The sequence below is a fragment of the Vulpes vulpes genome, chromosome 8, assembly GCF_048418805.1.
Source record: "Vulpes vulpes isolate BD-2025 chromosome 8, VulVul3, whole genome shotgun sequence".
Lineage (NCBI taxonomy): Eukaryota > Metazoa > Chordata > Mammalia > Carnivora > Canidae > Vulpes > Vulpes vulpes.
In genome coordinates, this window is record NC_132787.1 from 48,693,651 (window position 1) to 48,715,028 (window position 21,378).

At 44.4% G+C, this 21,378-nt stretch overlaps 1 protein-coding gene and 1 pseudogene across 5 annotated transcripts in view; both read left to right on the plus strand.

The window, feature by feature from the left end:
• Positions 1-13,396: 13,396 nt before the first annotated feature.
• The window catches only part of CTTNBP2NL (CTTNBP2 N-terminal like), a 59,026-nt gene continuing 51,044 nt past the window's right edge, over positions 13,397-21,378 (plus strand). Inside the window, exons 1-4 of one of the 5 annotated variants that reach the window (XM_072766490.1) lie at positions 13,397-13,897; positions 14,300-14,536; positions 14,645-14,806; positions 17,129-17,467. The gene's annotated coding sequence lies outside the window, so the exon portion shown is untranslated. Of the gene's footprint in view, positions 13,898-14,299; positions 14,537-14,644; positions 14,807-16,630; positions 16,960-17,128; positions 17,468-18,063; positions 18,153-21,378 lie in introns of those variants that run through there. The other 4 variants (XM_072766491.1, XM_072766492.1, XM_025983282.2 and 1 more) reach the window with 4 other exon arrangements.
• LOC112907945 (prefoldin subunit 1 pseudogene) lies at positions 14,795-15,363 on the plus strand (annotated as a pseudogene).

The following is a 21,378-nucleotide window of genomic DNA, read 5'->3' on the forward strand; positions in this document are numbered from 1 at the left end:
CAAAGCCATAAACATGCAATAAATAAGTGGTGTAAGTCATTGAGTTTGTAGGACTTGGCAATGCAGCCAAAGCTAACTAATCTGTACATAGATAAAAACAAGAAAAAAGAGAAAAACACAAATTGCTAGAATCAAGAATAATAGAAGAAACCACTGCAAATTCTATTAATATTAAAAAGAGATTATTTAAATATCTTATTTTATTTGTCAATTACACTTCAATAAAGCTGGGGAGGAGGAGATATGAAGTATACAAATTCCTTGAAAGACAAATTACCAAGGCTGTCACATAAGAAACAGAAAATCTGAATAACCCTTTATTAAGTACATTGAATTTTTTAAAAGATTTTATTTATTTATTCATGAGAGACACAGACAGAGGCAGAAATATAAGCAAAGGGAGAAGCAGGCTCCCTGTGGGGAGCCTGATGCAGGACTCAATCCCAGGACTCCAGGATCACGACCTGAGCCAAAGGCAAATGCTCAACCACTGAGCCACCCAGGCACCCCAGTAGGTAGAGTTTTTTTTCGTTTTTTAAGATTTTATTTATTTATTCATGAGAGAATCCAGGATTGAGTCTGGCGTTGGGCTCCCTGCATGGAGCCTGCTTCTCCCTCTGCCTGTGTCTCTGCCTCTCTCTCTGTGTCTCTCATGAATAAATAAATAAAATCTTTAAAAAATATATTAGTAAATGGAATATATATATATATTGAAACTTTTATGGGGATATATATATGAAACTTTTAAGGGGATAATACATCATGATCAAGTAGAGTTTATCTCAGGACTGCAAGATTGATTTAGTGATAATTGATCACTGTAATTTACCACATTAAGAGAATAAAGGAGAAAAAGTTATCATCTCAACTGATGCAGAAAAATCATTTCATAAAATTCAACATCCATTCATTATGAGGCTCTTAGTAAACTAGGAATAGAAGAAAAATTTTGGGCCCAAAAAAACACCTACAAAGAGCTACCATTATACTTAATGATAAAAGACTGAGTTCTTTTCTTTCTCAAGATCAAGATCAAGGCAAGACAGTTTGCTTTTTCCAGCTCTACTTAAGATTATAATAGAGTTCCTAACACAACAATAAGGTAAGGGGAGGGGGTGTTGGGAGAAAGAGATAACACATATACAGGATGCAAAGGAAGAAAGAAAACTTTCTGTATTTACAGATGACATGATTGTGTATAACAGGGACAAAATTTACTCTCCTACCTGAAACAACTAAAACAACAGACAAAATATATGAAATAATAGTTTTCAGACCTTAGATATCAGGGAGCACAAGCAGTGATCCGTAACAGAGAGGAAACAAGCAAGAGGAGCCCTATGGCAACCCAGCCAGAGCCAAAAAGTCCCCCTTGGTTTAGAAGATCATGCTGGTAGTCCAAAGAGGCCAAGTCAGCTAGAGTTCACATGGAAGGGCATTAGAGATGAAAGAGTTGCACACAGAACTCTAGAGAGCTGCAGAGGCTCTCTCTCGAGTCTTCAACTTGAGTGCTGATCGCACATTGAAGTGAGGAAAATATCCAAAGCCGAAGGAAAAAAAATACCTGAAAGGAGTAAAGGGGAAGATCCTCAGTGTTTGCCTACCAACAAACCTTGAAAACCTCATAATTTATAGGTTATTAGGTAGAATATTCAGAAGGATATTCAAGTAGGGGGCAATTGGCCTAAAACAATAAGCAGTTCTGGCCATGATTTAGAAAGCAAACCTCAAGAGGACCAGTTTCCAAGTAACTTAACTATGTCCAAGAACAATACTCAAGTATATTTATAGGAATACAAAAATATCCAGCATCCAAGGTAAAATGAATAATGTCTGGAATCCAGGCCAAAATCACAAGACAAAAAAGAACCACAAGACATGCAGATAAGCAGTAAAATATAATCTATAATGAAGAAAAAAATACAATCAATCAAAACTGACCTGGAAATGACATACATGATAGAATCAAAAAACAAAGATAAGTAATTAAAACTATATTCCAGGGGCACTTGGGTGGCTCAACTGGTTAAGCATCTAACTCTTGATTTTAGTCCAGGTCATGATCTCAGGGTCATGAGATCAAGCCCTGCACTCAGCTGGGAGTCTGCTTGGGATTCTCTCCCTCTCCCTCTGGCACTACTCCTGCCATACTCGCTCTCTGTTTCTCTCTAAAAAATAAATAAATCTTTGTTAAAAAATCTATATTCTATATAGTCAAGAAAGTAAAGGAAAGATTGAGCACCTGGGGAAAAAAAATGACCAGATCATTAATGAGCTGTGAGATAATTTCAAATAACCTATTATAATATGTACAAGTGGACCCTAAAGGAAAGAAGAGAAGTCATAAGAAATATTTGAAGAAATAGTGACAAAAATTTTTCCAAATTTTATGAAAACTTTAAGTTCACAGAAGAAACTCCAAGCAAGAAACATGAAAAACAAAGGCACATAATAAAAGTGCATCAAAATATAAAATACTTAGGAATAAATTTAACGAAATATGGAAAACATATGTGATAAAACTAGAAAACATTAGTGAGAGAATTTTTTTTAAGTAGGCTCCATGCCCAGTGTGGAGCTCAACTTGGCGCTTGTGTTCACAACCCAGGCTGAAATCAAGAGTCAGCCCCAACTGAGGGGGGCACTTGATGGGATGAGCACTGGGTATTATTCTGTATGTTGGCAAACTGAACACCAATAAAAAATAAATTTATTATTAAAAAAAAAAAAGAGTCAGCCCCTCAACCAACTAAGCCACCCAGGTTCCCCAAGGTGAGAGAAATGTTTAAACACCTTAAAAAAATAGATGGGAATATAGAATATTATTAAGATGATCTTCCCAAGAAGATTAAGATAACTCTTCCCAAAGTAACTCTTCCCAGCATAGTTATAGCAAAAATCCCAGCAGTCTATTTTGTACACATTGACGAGCTTAAATCTTAAAATTTATGTGGGGACACCTGGGAGTCTCAGTCAGTTAAGGTACGACTCTTGATGTCAGCTCAGGTCTTGATCTCAGGGTCTTAGGTTCAAGCCCCACATTAGGCTCCACACTGGGCATGGAGCCTACAATAAAAACAAAAAACAAAAAACAGGGGTGCATGGGTGGCTTAGTCAGTTAAGCATCTGCTTTTAGTTCAGGCCATGATCCTGGAGTCCTAGAATCGAGCCCGATGTCAACCTCCCCACTCAGGGAGGAATCTGCTTCTCCCTCTCCCTCTGCTCCTTTCCCTCTGCTCCTCCCCCCACTCATGCTAGCACACTGTCTCTCTCTCTCAAATATATAAAATCTTAAAAAAAAAAAAAAAGACAAGAAAACAAAAATGTATGTGGAAGTTCAAGGGACCTTGAATGGTCAAAACCATTTGGAAAAAAAAATAACTTATGTAACTTAACTTAAAGATTTATTACAAGATTACGACAAATACAATAATCAATACAATATGATATTGCAATAAGGATGGACATATACACAAATGGAACTAAATAGACTCAAAGAATGGCAACAAGTATATAACAATATATTCAATCATCAGATTGAGTGGTGGAAGGGGAGGAGGGCGGGGGGTGGGGGTGAATGGGTGACAGGCACTGAGGGGGCACTTGACGGGATGAGCACTGGGTGTTATTCTGTATGTTGGTAAATTGAACACCAATAAAAAATTAATTTATTAAAAAAATCATCAGATTGATACAACAGATATGTGCAAATTAGAATTAGGGGGCACCTGGGTGGCTCAGTGGTTGAGCATCTGCCTTTGGCTCAGGTCATGATCCCCAGGTCCTGGGATGGAGTCTCATATCAGGCCCTCTGCAGGGAGCCTGCTTCTCCCTCTGCCTATGTCTCTGTGTCTCTCTGTGTGTCTCTCATGAATAAATAAAATCTTTTTTAAAAAATAAATAAATAAAATAAAACCAGAATTAGATACAACCACATGCCTACTAGAAAGACTGAAATTTTAAAATGGTAATTATATCAAGTATGGTGAGAATATAGAGTATCTGGAAATCTCATATATTACTGATGAGAGTGTAAAATGATATAACCACTTTGGAAAGAGGTTAGGCAGTTTCTCTTAAATATACACTTAATATTTGACCAACCAATTCCACTCCTAGAAATTTACCAAGAAAAATGAAAAAAACATATACACAAAATGTCCACAGAGGCTCCATTCATAATAGTCTTAAACTAGAAATAGCACATATGTCCATCAACAGATGAGTGAATAAACTACTTGTGGTATATTCATTCAGTGAAATTTTACCAAGAAATAAAAAGGAACAAGCTACTGAACCATGCAATGACATTGACAAAGCAAAATACGAAAGACTATGTACTGGGCAATTTCATTGATATGAAATTCTAGAATAAGTAAAACTAATCTATGGGGTTAGAAACAAGGTCAGTGGTGGCTTAGAGCAGGCAGTGCATGGGTATAACAGGGGAGGGGCATAAGGGAACTTTCATACGATGGAAATGTTCTATATCTAGACTGTGTATATTTGTATGTATTTTATATATTTGTCAAAACTTAACCATAACTGCCTGCCGGCTGCTGAGGTGGTAACATCTGATGATGGCATCTGTCTAAAAACTATACACTCAAAATGGGTGTGCCAGTTGTATGTAAATTACACCACAATAGGTTGATTTTTAAATAAGAAGTGGGAAAAAATCTAACTAAATTCATCACTCTTTCCCACTTCTCTGTCTATATGCCTGGACAGTCCTTCCTAACCTTCTCTATACTATAGACTCTTCATTTTGTTTGCCCTTTGAAACATAGGGGATTACCTGATATTCCATTCTTAATGTTCTTCTCTTTCATATAACCTGAATTATTTCACTCATTGCTAATGGTATAACCACCAACTATTTGACGATCAATCTCAAATCTAAATTTCTTTTTTCTTTTCTTTTTTTTAGAGAAAGAGAGTGGAGGGAGAAGCAGAGACAGAGAGAGAGAGAATCTCAAACAGACTCTACACAGAGTGCACAGCCAACAGCGGGGCTTGATCTCATGACCCCAAGATCATGACATGAGCTGAAATCATGAATTGAACACAACCAACTGAATCACCCAGGCACCCCTGATATCTACATTCCTTCCACATTTTCCCCAGACAGATATATATAAAGGCCTAATGAAAAACCTTATCTTAAATTCAACACATCCAAAACTGAGCTCAATTCCTGCACATAATGTCAAGTCTGGCTTTTCTACTACATTCTTCATATAAGTTGTTATTCTGTGCCTCACACTTAGTAAGCATTGTGTATATGTATATATTTTGTTCTTTTGAATGAACAAAAGATGGAATCACGACAAAAACTTCTTCAAATCTCCTTCCCTCTCCTATGTTAATTAAGAATATAACCAACATGTTTTGTCTGGCCCTGCTTCTCCCTCGCTTTGGGAGGCTAGAAAGACATAACCTGCTCATAGGCTGGCTGTGTGATACTGAGCAAATTCTCACCCCTCTCAGGACTTCAGAGACATAATATAAAAGACATGGGGTTTGGAATCATATAGAAGCAGATTCAAATTGCTGTCTACCACTGATATATCTTTAGTGCACTATTTTTACTCTTTGAATCCTACCTTTCTTATCTATGAACTAGAAAGACAAATATCTATATGCTAAGGTTATTCTGAGACTTAAATGAAAAAGGATACCACTGCCTGGCACATAGGAAGTACTGCTAAATTTTAGTTCATTCTCTTATCTTTTCCTTCTCCCCACTACCACCTCTGCTCCCACCCCAGAAGAAAAGGGCATGAGCAAGGAGATGGTACACATCTCTGAATGGCACCTTCCCAGACTGACAGGCTTCAGTATTTCACGATAAGGAATGATGCTTCTCCCACCCCTGGAGCACCCCTGGTCACCACCAGAACCTCCTGCCATTGGTATTCTAGGCAGATGCAACCAGCTGTAGAGGTGCTATTATCCAATGGCGCATCTGTCTGGGAAATCAGAAAAAGGAAAACTGTGTTTAGAAAGTATATTTTTCCCCTCCCCAGGTAAGCAAGAGAAATAATGGAATTCAAATTGGAATGACCACGAGATAAAACTCCTCGTGGAGGTATTTATCCCAGTTCATAAAAACAACTACTTTAAGGTAATGAAAAAACACTCCCTGTTGGGGAAGCAAATGGAACCACATGTTTCTGAAACAATTTGAGAGAAAACAGCAAATTTCATGAGCAGACAGCAACTGCATGTCAAGGAGGATCCGCAGAGGCTGTGCTCATACATACTTCCCACGGACAAGGATCCAGGGAAGGCTGGACCCCTGGAAATCATACCACCTATAAGAAAACCACATGCACCTTCCATCTGTCAAGCCCACTGCTTCAGGGGGATATGGGAAGACTCCCCATTTTTCCTACACCCACCCACAGCCCAATTCATTTCTTTGATGCTGCCCTACCAACTCTATCCCTTATGACACAGCCTCCCCTATGCTTCCTTTTTCTCTGTCGTCCCTAAAGATAAGCACATAGGCTTTTATGGTTGGAAGACTTTATTGTTAAACTAGAAGAAAATGAACAAGAAAGGGGCACCTGGGTGGCTCAGTTGGTTAAGTGTCTGACTCTTGATTTTGTTTCAGGTCATGATCTCAAGATCGTGAGGCCATGCCCTGCATGGGGCTCCATGCTGGGCATGGAGCTCACTTAAGATTCTCTCTTTTCCTCTCCCTCTGCTCCTCTCTTGCTCTAAAAACAATGAACAGGAATAACAAAATCAACAAAGATGTAAAGATTACCTATTTACTTAATGAGTCCTTACATGTATGGTGACCATATGTCCCTGTTTGCCAAGGACAGGCTTTTACATCTCTTCCCTTGATGTAATTTTTTTTTTTTTTTGAGATAGAGAGTAAGGGAAGGGTAGAGGGAAAGAATCTCAAGCAGACTCCACACTGTGTGTGGAATGAGACACAGAGCTTAATCTCATGATCCTGAGATCACAACCCGAGATGAAATCAAGACTTAGATGCTTGACGGACCGATTATCTATCTTTGGTCATAAAGTAGAATAAGTGGGATGCCTGAGTGGCTCAGTGGTTGAGCATCCGCCTTCAACTCAGGGCGTGATCCTGGGGCCCTGAGATCAAGTCCTGCATCAGCCTCCCCATGGGGAGCCTGCTTCTCCCTCTACCTATATCTCTGCCTCTCTCTGTGTCTCTAATAAATAAATAAATAAATAAATAAATCTTAAAAAGAAAAAACAAGAGTAGAATAAGTTATTCTGTTTATATGGCATTTACTCACCTACTTTATGTCAGGTATATGAACATTAACTTACTTAACTTTCAAAGCAATCCTATGAGGCAAGAAACAGTTTTTAAATACTGTAATGAAATCAGGGCATAGAGAGGTTAAGTAGCTTGGACAAGGTCACACAGATAGTCAGTGTCTGAGCCAGGATTTGAACTGAGGCAGTCTTCAGTGTTCTTATTCTTAATCTCTTTGGTAGTCTAGTTATGACAAAGCTTTAGGAAATCACTTGTTCTTTCATTTAACAAATATTTATGCCTACTGCATGCAGACACTATGTCACAGACTGTATACAACCATGAAGCAGGCAAAGAGTTTTTGTCTGGGAGAAACATAGATACAAGTAAAAAGAACAGAATGAGGAGAGGCAAGAGACCAACCAAAAGAGCAAGGTACCATCATAGCTACCAAGAAAAAGAGGAAGAAAAGGAGAACAGTGTTCAAATCTTTAGGGAGCACAAGTTAGGGCCCAGACACATCTGCATGATTCATGAATAAGACGGTCATTGGAAACCTTAGGAGAGCAGTTGCACAGTACAGGCAGGGATAAAAGCACAAAGAGATGAGGAGAGGGTGGAAGGCAAGGATGGGGGCCAGGAAGTAGTCTCCAAAAGCTTGACACTAAGGGAAGGGAGAAAATGGAAGGAAGTGGAAGTGGGCTCAGGTCCTGGAACAGACACCTAGTTCCCTGTTTTCTTACTGTATCTTCTCCCTCCCTGCTACCCCTGCCCCCGGTTCTACCAAGAAATACTACAGGAAAACAGATAGCAGTAATAGAAATAGTTAGGAAATCTTTCTGAGTTTATTTTGTCATTTCCCTGTTTTATAGTACTAGGCACCTAGTAAAGCCCCTCATGAATTTTATCCCCAACAGGGCATCTTTTGGTAGGCCAGCAGCCACCAGGGCAGAATGAGAACTAGTGCCAGCTCCATGAACACCCATCCAAAAGACCATTTGTCCCAAGGGGATTATCAGTATTCTGGGAACTACCAGAACAGGTCAGTAGGTGGGTCAATTCCAAGATCATTTATCTGAGTTCACCAGGTCCCAGGCACTGTTCCAGTGAATCATAAGGGGAGTTTTCAGGAGGGCCACCTAAACTCTTTCAACTTCCCTGGCACCTCCAAGGGTATGACCCAGGGTTTCCCCCAGGAAGGCTTGCAGTAGATTGAAATAGGCCACTGAAGGTTCTGTCTCCCAAAACAGTGCTCACAATTATCACCACGGCTGGAGACTAGGAAAAATGATTTATAGAGCACCTTTTTTATACTGTGCACTTTCTTGTATTCTTTCATTCATTCTTTCAATAACAAACATTTATGGAACACCTACTATGTGCCAGGTACTGTGTTAAAGGGCTAGAGATAAGAATCATGAGCAAAACAGACACGATCTCTCTACCCTCAAGGAGCATACAAAAGGGTTATGCAGAGCCACGTTAATCAACATAATTACACAGACACATAATTACAAATCATAACCTATGCTAAGAAGGCAATGTACTGGAACCTATGCATTCTACTGGGTTGAGGAAAGTCTCCTGAGAAAGTGACAAGGAAGGTGAGATCTGAGGGATGTGCAGGCTTTAGAGAGAGGGGAGAGAGAGCAGCCCAAGAAAACAGAAGAATATCAGCAAAGACTCCAAGGAACAGAGTCTAAAAGCAGCCAGCATTAAAGAAAAAATTATCCTGACACTTGTTGAAACAGCAAGGAAGATTTTATTCAGAACTATTGCCATGAGTGTGACGGCTGGAGCAATAGGGGAGAAAGATCAGGTTCAACTCCAAATTCAAATGGACAAATGGAGATTTGTAGCCAACAAGCAGAGTCAGTGGAAGGAAAATTTCTAAAAGGACACATTGAGGATAGGGGGATTCTTGCTAATATGACTTAACAGGATTCTTGCTAAAGGTAGACCAAGGAACCTTTACATCAAAGAAAGGGGATGAAGAACAGGATTAGATATCTTGCATGATATTATCCTAAACTGACGCAACAGGATTATTGTTAAAACTGGTCATGCAGGCCCAGCAAGGCTGGGAGGGAGGGAGAGGGTTCAGGGTAGCCTGACTAAAGTTTGTTCAAGTAGATATTTGATCTTTGTCACCAGTTGTCTGGGGGCATATCTTAAAATCTACTCAGCCTGCTATAGAGAATGGACTGGAGGGGCCAGAAATGAATGCTGGAAGATGACTTAGAAGACAGCTATTGTCATGGAGAGACAGGAAATTGGACAGAACCACAGTGGAGGTGATGGTAGAAGTAGACATAAAAGGATTTGAGGCATTCAGGAGGTAAAACTGACAGGACTTGGGGACAGATTGGTGGTAGAGAGAAAAAGGTATAAATAAATCTTCTGGGGTCTCATTTCATCTTCACTATAATCCTATAGTAAACACAGTATTATTCTCTCAATTTTGTGGATAAGGGATTGGAAACTCACGGTAGATGAGTGATGCTCTCAGGTCCCACAGCTAATAGGTCTGGAGGTAAAGTCACTCTCTTTCCGCTATGCTTAGACTGGAGTTGGACAGCCCTTCCTAGTAGACGCTACTCCCTTTCCCGTGCTTCTGAAGCTATGCCTAATGAATACCTCCAGCACCGCACTTCCCAACATTCCTGTTTGCCAATGCCACAGGCAAATAAATAAAATATTATCACAGAAGCTGGCTGCAGTTTGCATCAGTTGACCTCCACCAGAGAGTACAAATTGATTCTTTTGTTGAGGAAAGTGACTTCCTGGGCTTCTCTGGCAATGAAGAGTGAGGGCCCCCTGGATAGAACTGAGATGAGAAAAGTTTGGGCAACAAGGAATCAAATTGCTCTGCACTGCAAAGCTAGAGAAATTTTGGAGCAGGCCACCACTGTAGCCTCAGTGCCTAACACACAGGAACTCAACATATTTTTGTTTACACTCTGGAAGTGGGGTCCGGCAATCTCTGATTTAACAAGACTTCCAGGTTATTCTGATACACCCTCAAATCTGAGAATCTGCAATCTCTGAAAGCTTTTTATAACACTGCACATACCATCCCCCAGTCCCCAAATCCTCAGTGAAAAGCTGCTACACACAAAAAGTCTTTACTCAATAGAGCTTTGGGCAACAAAGGACAAAGACCAGCCATCCTAGAGTTTCTGACAATGACCAGCAGCAAAGAAGGTCCAGGTCAAGAGCTGGGGCAAGGTTAGAGAAGTAGGCTGCAGCTCAAATTGACCCAAGAGCAAATATGAGACAACTCCTCAAACATGTAGTAAGCGCTCACTTTTTGCTTCCCATCCCCCCCCTTTTTTTGCTAATGAATGAATTTTCATTTGAAGTTATAGCTTTTCCCCTCACACTTAATCCAGATAGAGCATATAACCCAGATCCAGCCAATCAAAGCAACTCCTCCCCCTGACCACAATGATTGGTTCAGGGATAAACATAAGGTCCAAGTAGAGCCCAGAGAACAGAGTGGGATTTCTCTCAGATTTCTGGAGAGAGGGGGGTGAGTATGGCTGGGTATGAAGCTGGAGCTACTGTGCTTACTGCCAACTGAGGAAGGAAGCATGTCTGAAAACAGAACCAACACAGAAGTAGAGTTGAAAGTTACAGAAAGAGAAACCTGGTCCTAGGAACATTTTTGAGAAGCCAGATCAAGTCTTCTCTGAAGACAGCCAGGTCCTAGATGCTCTCAGTGCGATGATGAGTATCTTTGCTTTGGCCAGTTTAGATGGAGTCTCTGTCCCTTACATCTGGAGGAATCCCGACTGTGACATAAGACAGTGGGTTGAATGATGTTATTTGGAGGAGACCTGGATCAACAAGGCACACAAGTCCACCTCCCCCCAAGACTATGGGCAACCAAGGTCCTGAACTGTGTGTTATTCCTTGTGGTAATGATAATAAGCAGACAAAGGTTATTTTACAAAGAAAAGGAGCATAAAAATAAGCCAAGGTGGTGGAAAGAAAATGGGATGAGAAATGCATAGATTTTGTTCAACTTGGGCCCTCTGGTCACTTTGTTCAGAGCTGACTGGACCCTGCAGGGAACCAGCAGGAGCCATGAAGCAGGAAACGAGGGCATGGTAGCTTCTAGCACCAGCCTACTCCAAAGGGCCACTTACCATGAAATTGCCTAGAAATGATGGTACGGCTGTTACTGGGTCATTATTTCCCTACAAAAATGTCTCCCATTCATGAGCAACAAGGACCCATTCAACCCACTGTGTGGTGCCTCAGCTGAAAAAACAGGCCAGGAGAAGGGTGTAACTGGCTCTCATCAGATGGCAACCATAGGGCAGCTCAGCTGAGCTGAGACTCTGTCTCCAGCTGTAGCACAGAAATTACTTTCTGCTTAATGTCAGGCCATGTGTAGGGAAGAAGGGGGAATAAAGGGGAAAGAGAAAGAAGACCCACCTTTGGTCCCTGTCAGCCATTCTGGCAAAGTTGCTCTGCCCAGGAGGGGGTCTGGCTCCAGACTCTGGGGAAAGAAGGCCCCTGGGACAGAGGGGTGACAGAGGAGGGACAGGAAGAGAGACAGAAAGGGGAGAGGTTGGAAGAGATGGAAAGAGTTAACTTTTAATGAAATAAGTCCATTTATACACACACAAAAAAGTAGCTAACTGAAATCCTTTCCCATCTGTTTGCCTCTATGAAATTTATATTTGGAAATATAAACATAACATCAACTCATCATCTGGTATCCATCTCTCAATAATAATTTAATAATTCCAAAGGTTAGAATGAAAAGGCAAATTTGAGACTCATTCAAATGGGCAAGGAGTAGTCTTCCAGAGACCTGTGACTAATCCATGCTTTGGGAAGGAGGGGGCGAGTTAAAAATGACCCCAATCCTTGGGATCTTGGCTGGTGATTTTGGAATTTCATGGCTTATTTCATCTACTTTCAGGAATTTTGTATCTGGGCTAGACTGCTCCCCATCTGCTATCTCTTTTGCCCCTCTCTGAGCTTTGCATCCATCATCCCGGCCCACCAACCTCAGAGGAGTGTGCGGCTAGGATGCTCCACAGATGATGAGGGAAACAGGACTCAGGGCCCTCTGGGTGCTCTCCCCATCGCCCCTAGCAGGATATTGTAGTGAGATTCCCAGGATGCTGCCCTGTGACACATTCTCCCAGGAACCTGTAGACTTGGGCTTCGGCTTTTTCACTGCTGTCCTATCTCCTGTTTGGAGATCCAGAAAACCAACATGGCCTTAGTTTCCTGGTCCTGGGGAAGGGCCACCAGGCAGCCCCGTGAATGGAAAAGAACAGTGAGTCGCACAGACCCCGGGGGGCTCCATCCCACTCCCTCCACCTGCGGGGTCCCTGAGGCAGTTGGTGCAAAAGAAACCATGGGATGGGAGTCAGGAGGACATCACTCTCTGATCTTAGTCAAGCTTCTCTGTTTTCCCTTTTCAGTGATCCCTTTCTTAAACTACCTACATCTCATTGACCTCCTGAGTAAAATGGAGATTACAATAACTATTTTAAAGGTTTGTGGTGAGAATTAAAAGAAATAACGCGCCTGCTGTGAAGTCGGCGGTAAGCAATTAGCCGATGTTGTTAGCATCATTGTTGTTTTAACCTCTGCACTTGCGTCGGTATCTGAAAGCTAGAAGTCCTAGTAATTACCTCTTAGGCTGATCACAAGGATTATATGTGTAAAGCATGATATGGGTAGAGATCGCAAGGATTACACACGTAGAGATCACAGGGATTACACACGTAATACAGGTGAAGCACGGGGCACAGGGCCGGATAGCAGGTGCGCACTCGATGTTCCATTGCTTCCCCTTTCCTTCTCAACCTTCCCCTACCCAACCCAGGCCCGGAGTGTTCCTGCTCCCTCACGGCCAAGCTGGCCCCAGTATTTAGCATCTGCCCCTGAAGGTGGTCCCTGGACACCCACACCTGCTTGCTGGCTCGGCGCACCTCCGTAAAGGGAGCACCGTCTGGTGAGCAGCCTTCCCAGGAGCGGCGGCTGCAGGAGCGGCCTCTGGGCGCTAGAGGGAGGACTCGGCCCGGGAACCAGTGCGCGCCCCGCCCCCAGCCCTCCAAGTGCCCCGCGCCCCCCGCGCCCCCCGCGCCCCCCGCGCTCCTGGGCGCCCCGGGCCCACCCAACGGAGAGGTCGCTTCAGGGTCGTCCCAGAGGCTTTCGTGGAGACCGATGGTGGGAGAAACCGCGCGGCTCCTCCCGCCTCAGCTCGGCACCGGCATACAGAGCTGTCCTTGGCTCCCAGACTTCCCCCGCCGGGTCCCCCGCCGAGGAGCCCCGAGGGCCGGGGAGGGCACGAGCGACGTGGGGAGGACCAGCCGCCTTTGCCAGTCACTCCAGCGTCTACATCTAGCCCCCCAGCGTCTCAGCAAGGCCCAGGGGGCACAGCGGGAAGAGGTCTTACCGAGCCCCAGAGGCTCAGCCCTCCCCGCCCCCCGTGTTAGCTGGGGCTGGGGAGCTGGGGCCCAGAGAGGAGCAGGAGCTTGGGCGAGATCTCCCAGGCACTTGATACTAAGGACCCAGATACTTTCCTCTGGGGCCATCGTCTCTGTTGGATAGTCACACCCCCTCGGCTGTGTTGTCAGGAAGCTATGATTCCATTTTACAAATGGGGAAACAAAGGTTCAGGTAAGTGCCCTTTTTTTTTTTAAGATTTTATTTATTTATTCATAAGAGACACACAGAGAGAGGCAGAGACACAGGCAGAGGGAGAGGGATAAGTGGGCTCCCCAAGCAGAGCCTGATGCGGGACTTGATCTCCAGGACCCTGGGATCAGGCCCTGAGCCAAAGGCAGACGCTCAACCACTGAGCCACCCAGGTGCCCTGTGAATGTTACTTTGTGAAATAGGTTTGCATACTGGTTTGAATGGTGTTCCCTCCTTTCCAAAATTCATGTCCACCTGGAATCTCAGCATGTGAACTTGTTTGGAAACAAGGCTTTGGCTGATGTCATGAGTTAAGACAAGGTCATACTAGATTAGGGTGAGCTCTGAATCCAATATGACTGTTATCCTTACATATCTTTATAGGAAGAGAAGAGGACACAAGACACCTGGGTTAGAGGCCATGAAGACAGAGGCAGAGCCTGGGGTGATGCAGCTACAAGCCAAGGAATGCCAAGGATAGCTAGGAGGGAAGCAAGCAATCAATCCCGCCTCACAGCTCCCTCCCCCAAGGAACTAACCTGTCAACACCTGGATTTCAGACTTCTAAGCTCTAGAATGAAAGAGAATAAGTTTCTGTTGTTTTAAGCCATCTAGTTTGTGGTAATTTGCGGCAGCCCTAGGAAACTCATATGGTTTGTGGAGGGCGAACTCCAACAGAGCTCTAATTTTTTTCTTCTTCTTTTTTTTTTTTTTTTTTTACACTTCTAGTCTAGCTCTTCTACTCTACTCCATCGTTATCTCCCCAAACCAACAAATAAATGTGTATGGAACACCTGCCTAAGAAATTTACCTATCTGGAGAAAAATGGACACAATCTATAATCTTTACCACTTCTTATGAGGTTGTTGCCTGAAACACAGTAGGCATTTAGTAAGTATTTACTGGTGAGTTGATAAAGTAATAAATATACAAATGTTACACAAATTTAAGACATTATCATTGGAACCAAGATGGCGGCTCCCGTGGATCTGGAGTTGAAGAAGGACTTCACAGAACTTCAAGCCACAGTTATTGACGACGCTCAACAGAAGGTGAAGCTTGCAGACATACAGATTGAACAGCTAAACAGAACGAAAACGCGCACATCTTACAGAGAGATTATGACTTTGGTAGATGAGACTAACATGTATGAAGGTGTAGGAAGAATGTTTATTCTTCAGTCCAAGGAGGTAATTCACAGTCAGCTGTTAGAGCTGTTAGAGAAACAGAAAATAGCAGAAGAAAAAATTAAAGAACTAGAACAGAAAAAATCCTACCTGGAGCGGAGTGTGAAGGAAGCTGAGGACAACATCCATCCGGGAGATGCTGATGGCACGAAGGGCACAGTAGGAAATCTCCAGCAGAAGCTTCCTGCCCCCTCCCATTCCTGGCAAGGGCAGGTGGGGGGCCCATGTGGAGAAACTTCTCTTCCGCCCGGGTGGACTTTTTATTTGGATGATCTCATAACCCTGTGTTTTCTACTTCACCAGGATACCCTTTCAGACCCCAGTTCTGTATTTTTTATCCTGGCTCTGTCTGCCACCCCTGTCCAGAACACTTTTCTCCCTGGGGGTGAGTCACAAACTCCCAGGAGAGGGAGATGGGAGCCATACAGATAGGGGAGCTCTGCCCAAGCCTATGAACTAGTTATTCTCCTTAGACCAATAAAAGGCATGTGTCCCCCACCCCACCCCCCAAAAAAAGACATCATCATGAGCCCACTTTCTACTGTGTATACCTTTGTACCAGACTCTAAATTTTTTTACACATTTTCTGTATTAGACTCACAAAATTTTGGAACTCTCTCACACTGAAGCGTAATGGTCACCCCTGCCTGTTGACTACCTCCAGAGGTGATGAATTAAAAGGAAAGCAATCTGAGCACCCTTAGGACTCTGATTCCTCCCAGACAGGGATGATGTCATCTTTGCTAGGTCCTCCCACACTCACTCAAGAATGGGCAGAGGGAGCCAGGGAGTCAGGGAGAGCTGCTGGTTGCCGCAAAGGAAGTAAACCACAGAGCACTGCCCTACCAGTCAGCCTGGGAGTAGAATGGGTGGTGGTGGGCTAATAGCTACAAAGGAAAGGAGGGGGAGGAGGGGGGAGCTGATTCACTAGAACAACTCTTAGGGTGACTCAGAAGCCAGCAGAAAATAGCCTGTTCTCTCATGTCTGTCTCTTTGTCAGGCAATGAGACACTTCCTCATTGCAAATATAGAGGCAGGGCAAAAGGGAGGAGGAGAAAATGGGATTTTTCAAACCTGTGGATCTATTCTAGCATCCCACACTCTGGGTTTTTAACCATTTCAGACATTTTGTTTCAAGTCAAGTCAGTATTCATCAAGCACCTATTATGTGCCTAGCCTTCATCCTGCCTTGCAGATTGTCCAGTCTCCTGAACACAGGGAGTGATGTCTTTCAGTTCTGAATTTCCTATTTCATGACTTCAAAAGCACCTTGGGCTGCTGCTGAGCACTTGAGTACAGTCTTGCTGTCCTTAAATAGGGATGACTCTCTCAGGTCTACAATCAACAGCAGGCAAACATGGGGACTTTTTCTGGTTCTGATGCTGGTTTTATTCTCATCCAGGCCCAATCTCTGGACCAGTCCTCCTTGTGAGAGTCAATGTGCAGGAAGCAGAATATGGCACAGGGGGGCAGAACATGGCACAGGTTTAGAGTCATACATCCTATTTTTTTTTTAAAGATTTTATTTATTCATTCATGAGAGACACAGAGAGAGGCAGAGACACAGGCAGAGGGAGAAGCAGGCTCCCTGCAGGGAGCCCAACACGGGACTCCATCCCAAGACCCCAGAATCATGACCCAAGTCAGAGGCAGATGCTCAACCAGAGCCACCCAGGTGCCCCTAGAGTCATACACCCTTGTTGGAAGTTCTTTCTTTACCATCTACTAGCTCTGTGACCTCATTAGATTTCTTTTCTATCTTCTCATCTGTAAAATGGGCAGGATGATGTCTGTCTTACAGGTTAGATTTATCATGTAATAGTGAAGATTAAATAAGATATCATATGGAAGTACCAGGTACGGTGATGACATGTCTTTCTAGATCAGTACTGTGCCCCTAACACTACCTTGCTTAGTAATAATTGTTATGATTCGGGATAATGCATTAAAAGCAATACGTTATTACACATTATATTCAATTGTACATAAGTACTTAAAATAATGCGGTTGTTATTATTTTAACCAGCTAAATCGATCTGTGAACTGGAGTGCAGTCTATGGAAAAGGAATCCAGAAGCCCTAACCTCAGATGGAGATACAACTAGGGATGCATCCTCTTGCCTCTCCGGACAGTTTGATCCTGGGAGGGCCTGCCGCTAACAGCAAGACCTGCATTCCTGCGTTCACAAGAAGGGACACACATTCCTTGCCTCCTCCGCACTGCCCTTTGCTCCGGCTTCACCGCAAACGCCATTGCCCCGCGGTATAAAGGGGCCAAGGACACAAAAACATCCCGTCATCGGACACGCATAGCACGGAAAACCTTGACAGACTAATTTGCAACGATTCGACTTCTCCCTGGAAGGTAGGTCGGACTGGGTCTTGCGCTCCCTGGTGCTACCCGGAGTCCCCGCGCCCGGGCTCCAGGGCTGGTATTTCCCTCCCAGACGTAAAGGGAAGAGAGCAGGGGTGGGTGGGAGGCGTCGCCGGGCCGATCCCTTGGCGCTCTCGCTTCTAGCGCCGCACCCACAAGCGCGTCCAAGCGAAAGAGACAGCAGCAAAGCCACGTTACCAGGTTCTCAAACACCGGCTCTTAAGCAGACACCAAAGGGCATTTCACGTCACAACATTTCAGATGAAAGGAAACGTGAATGCGCCCAAAGCCCGCCATTCCTAGGCTTTCCGGGCCGGGAAGGGTGAGGTAGAGACACTCGCCACCTCGCCGCCGGGAAGTCGCAGACCCCGAGCCGCGAGCCGCGAGCCGCGGCCGGGGGAGGGCGCTTCCTCCAGGAAGTGACGGAGCCCGATCCCAGCCCGGCTCTCCCCAAACAAAAGGGATCCTGGGGCCCCGGGAGGAGCCGGGCGGACCGCGAGAGGCCCCTCCCCCGGCCGGCGCGGATTGGGCCCGCGGCCGCAGAAGCGAGGCGGCGATTGGCTCTGGCGGCTGCCAGCGCGCCCGCCGGGCGGGCGAGGGGCGGGGCCCCGGGCTGCTGTGGATGCGGACGGGTGGCGGAGGCGGCGGGGAGCAGAGTCCGGGGCGCCGGGGAAAGGTAGGAGCAGCCAGCGCTGGGGGCTGGCGGGGGCTGGGGGGCCGGGTTCTCCAGAGAAAAGCAAGGGTAGCGCCACCGGCGTCCTTCCAGCCGCGTCCCAACCGCCGCGTGAGCCCATCCCCTGAGGGGGCGGGGCCGTCTCCTCCGCCTCCCGGTATTCCCCGAGGAGGCGGCTCCTCATCCTGCGACAGGGTCCTCGCAGCGGCTTATTGTCCCCCGTCAGCCCCAGCTCCGCAGGAGGCTCTTCCCTCCCGACACCCCTCGCTTAAGGACCGCGCTTGCCCCGAGTCTCAGCCTTGGGGAGGGCGCACAGGTTCCCTTTCTCTAGGCTGCTGCCCCCACCCCCATTCTGTATCCCGGGTGGCCACACGTCCCGCCCCACACTTGTCCCTGCTCGCTGGAGTGGGGTCAGAGGTAGTTTCACCCGTAAGATAAAATCAGTGTTTTTCCCAAAAGGAGATGGGCGAGGCAGAAATCGAGACCCGACCTAGACAGCCAGCTCCACAGAAGCAGCGGCCTTCCCTCACTTCACTTCTTCCCATCCCCCATTCTCTGATACTTAGGCTTCCCCCCCCATCCCCGCCCCCACCCCCACCCCTAAGCTCCTCGGAACCTGGGTTCCCCTGGGCGGGGGAGGGGGAGTGGCGGAGGTCGAGAGCTCACCTGCTTCGGGACTATATTTTAGAGTCTGGAGGAAGGAGGAATAGTAACTCCGCTCTCCTCCTACACCTTTTGTACCTTCCCTTCACTCTCCCAACTTTCAAGGTTTTTTGTTGTTGTTTTTGCGTCTCATTTTTGCTTTCTATCCTATTTCTGCCCCGGGAACTTGAAAAAACATCCGTTTATGTTTCACAGATAGGTGGGTGTGTTGGATCTCTGCAGAATTGGCCTTCCGTGGGTACAATGCAGTGTATATTGTTTGACCGTCAGCAAATAATATGTTTTCAAATACAACAGTGTGGATAAGTAAAGAAAGAGCATTAGATTAGGAGTGAAGGTCTCCCAGTCTAGAGTGGGCTGGTCCGTTGCTCAGGGAGACTGCAGTTAACCTTGAAGACATAGTTCTGTGAAACAAAAGGCAGGGAGTGTTTGAAGCAAATTCAGGTTCAGCCATCTAGGTTTATGATTAATCTGGTCCTGTGGCCTTTGGTTACTCTCTAGCTCCCTTTTTATGTTGGGTTTTTCTCTCCAGGGGAAACTGAAGCATACTTGATGTTGTTGATTGTTCTTACAAGGCCAGTATGGCCTACCAAAATTTAGGGGATGAAAAGTAAGAGCAAGTTTTAAGTGTCAGAGATCAGGATAGATAAAAGCAAGGGCAGCTCCAGCTGTTCACATACCTGTGCTCAGACCAAGAAGTGTCTCTGTACCTTTGTATTGTGCTCATAAAGGCTTTGTCAAGTTGACCTTCATTTCAGCAGGTGCAAAATATTGGTGATTTTGGCCTAATGTTAATAACATTGAGTCACCAGTAATCACCTATCAGTAGCATTTCTATGTATTAAATTTTGCCATATTTTTTAACATCGTTTCATATGCTTTCAATCTGAAGCCCATCTTACTACTGCTACCTGTAGCCAAGCTAATAGCAGTGAGATGCAAGGAGTTGGAATCACAGTGAACAGTTATAATGGCTGTCTTTTACCTTCATGATTAGATTTTTCTGAAGGTAGACTTCCTGAAGTTTATTATTTTTGAATAGTTAGCTTCGAAGTTTTCAGAGCCACGCTTAGGACTCACAAATCTGTTCAGTGATTGTTTCCAGATCTCCAATTAAAAAAGCACAAAGAAAAAACTGTGTGGTAGGTCTCCCCAGCAAGCACAAAACTTACTGCAATAGGAGGGTAATACATGGGCCCCCAGCAATAGAGGCAGAAAAAAAAAAAAAAAACTAAAAGCAGAACAGGAAATCCCAAAAAGATATATCTTATTATATGAGCAGAAAACAGAAAATAAACTGAGGTACGAGACTAAGGAAACCAAAGCAGTGGTGATTGCCAGAGCCTTAATGAGCAGAGAGGAAAAACAAATAATGCTCCTTAATTATTTGGTACAATAAGTAAGACCTGTCTGATACACGTTCGGATCTTGGAAATCTTTCCTCTGACTTTTTCAACAACTGTTTGGTCATATTACATGAAGAAAAGCATTGAACACAGAAGACTTTTATGTATATGCCTAATCTATGTCACTAAGTTATAAATTCGTGGAGAGCAAATAGTAGTAAGTTTTTATAAATCATTGTGTATTTCCCAATGCCTGGGACATAGTTTGACTTAACAAGTGTTTGTTGAACTTAGTTTGAAGCTGTCACCTTAGGGGAGACTAGAAAGATAAATTACTAATAAGATATGGCACAACTTAGTATAAACACTCCGTTTCTTTTTTGCCTTGATTTAACTGTATTTTCTCTATCTGATGTCTTAGGAAACTCCAGCATCTTAAATGACTCCAAAATATTGAGTTTCCGATAAGAAAATATCTGATGTTTTTATATATAATTTTGCTGTAATGAAATTTGAAGCGGACTTATTAATGTAATCACTGCTAGTCATTATAGGGTTTTATTTTTCTAAGAACCTGACCCTGAGTGGCACGAGGTGAATTTAAGAGAGCACACTAGGAACTGATTGCTGGTTTTTATTTTTATTTTATTTTTATTTATGATAGGCACACAGTGAGAGAGAGAGAGGCAGAGACACAGGCAGAGGGAGAAGCAGGCTCCATGCACCGGGAGCCCGACGTGGGACTTGATCCCGGGTCTCCAGGATCGCGCCCTGGGCCAAAGGCAGGCGCTAAACCGCTGCGCCACCCAGGGATCCCTGATTGCTGGTTTTTAAGAATGGTTTCTGAGTGTTTGATTTTGACAAGTTACTGATCTATCTTGGAATTTTTTTTAAGTGGATTTTTAGTTGATTTTGTGCTTTTCTGAACTAGCACTAAATACATGAATAGAGAGGGACACAGATAGTATCAGACCCCTGAATGGAATCATTCAGACTGATTATGGCGGGCACATTGCACTCAGTCTATAATGGATTTGCGTCTTGACAGAATCAGGTTTGCAGTGCTACCGGTTAATTGGCAGAACAGGACTGGAATTCTTGGCTTTCCTGAGTGTAGCAGAACTGTGTTTCAAGGGGGTTGCCATTGGGGATCTCTGGGTGGCTCAGCAGTTTAGCACCTGCCTTTGGCCCAGGACATGATCCTGGAGTCCCGGGATCCA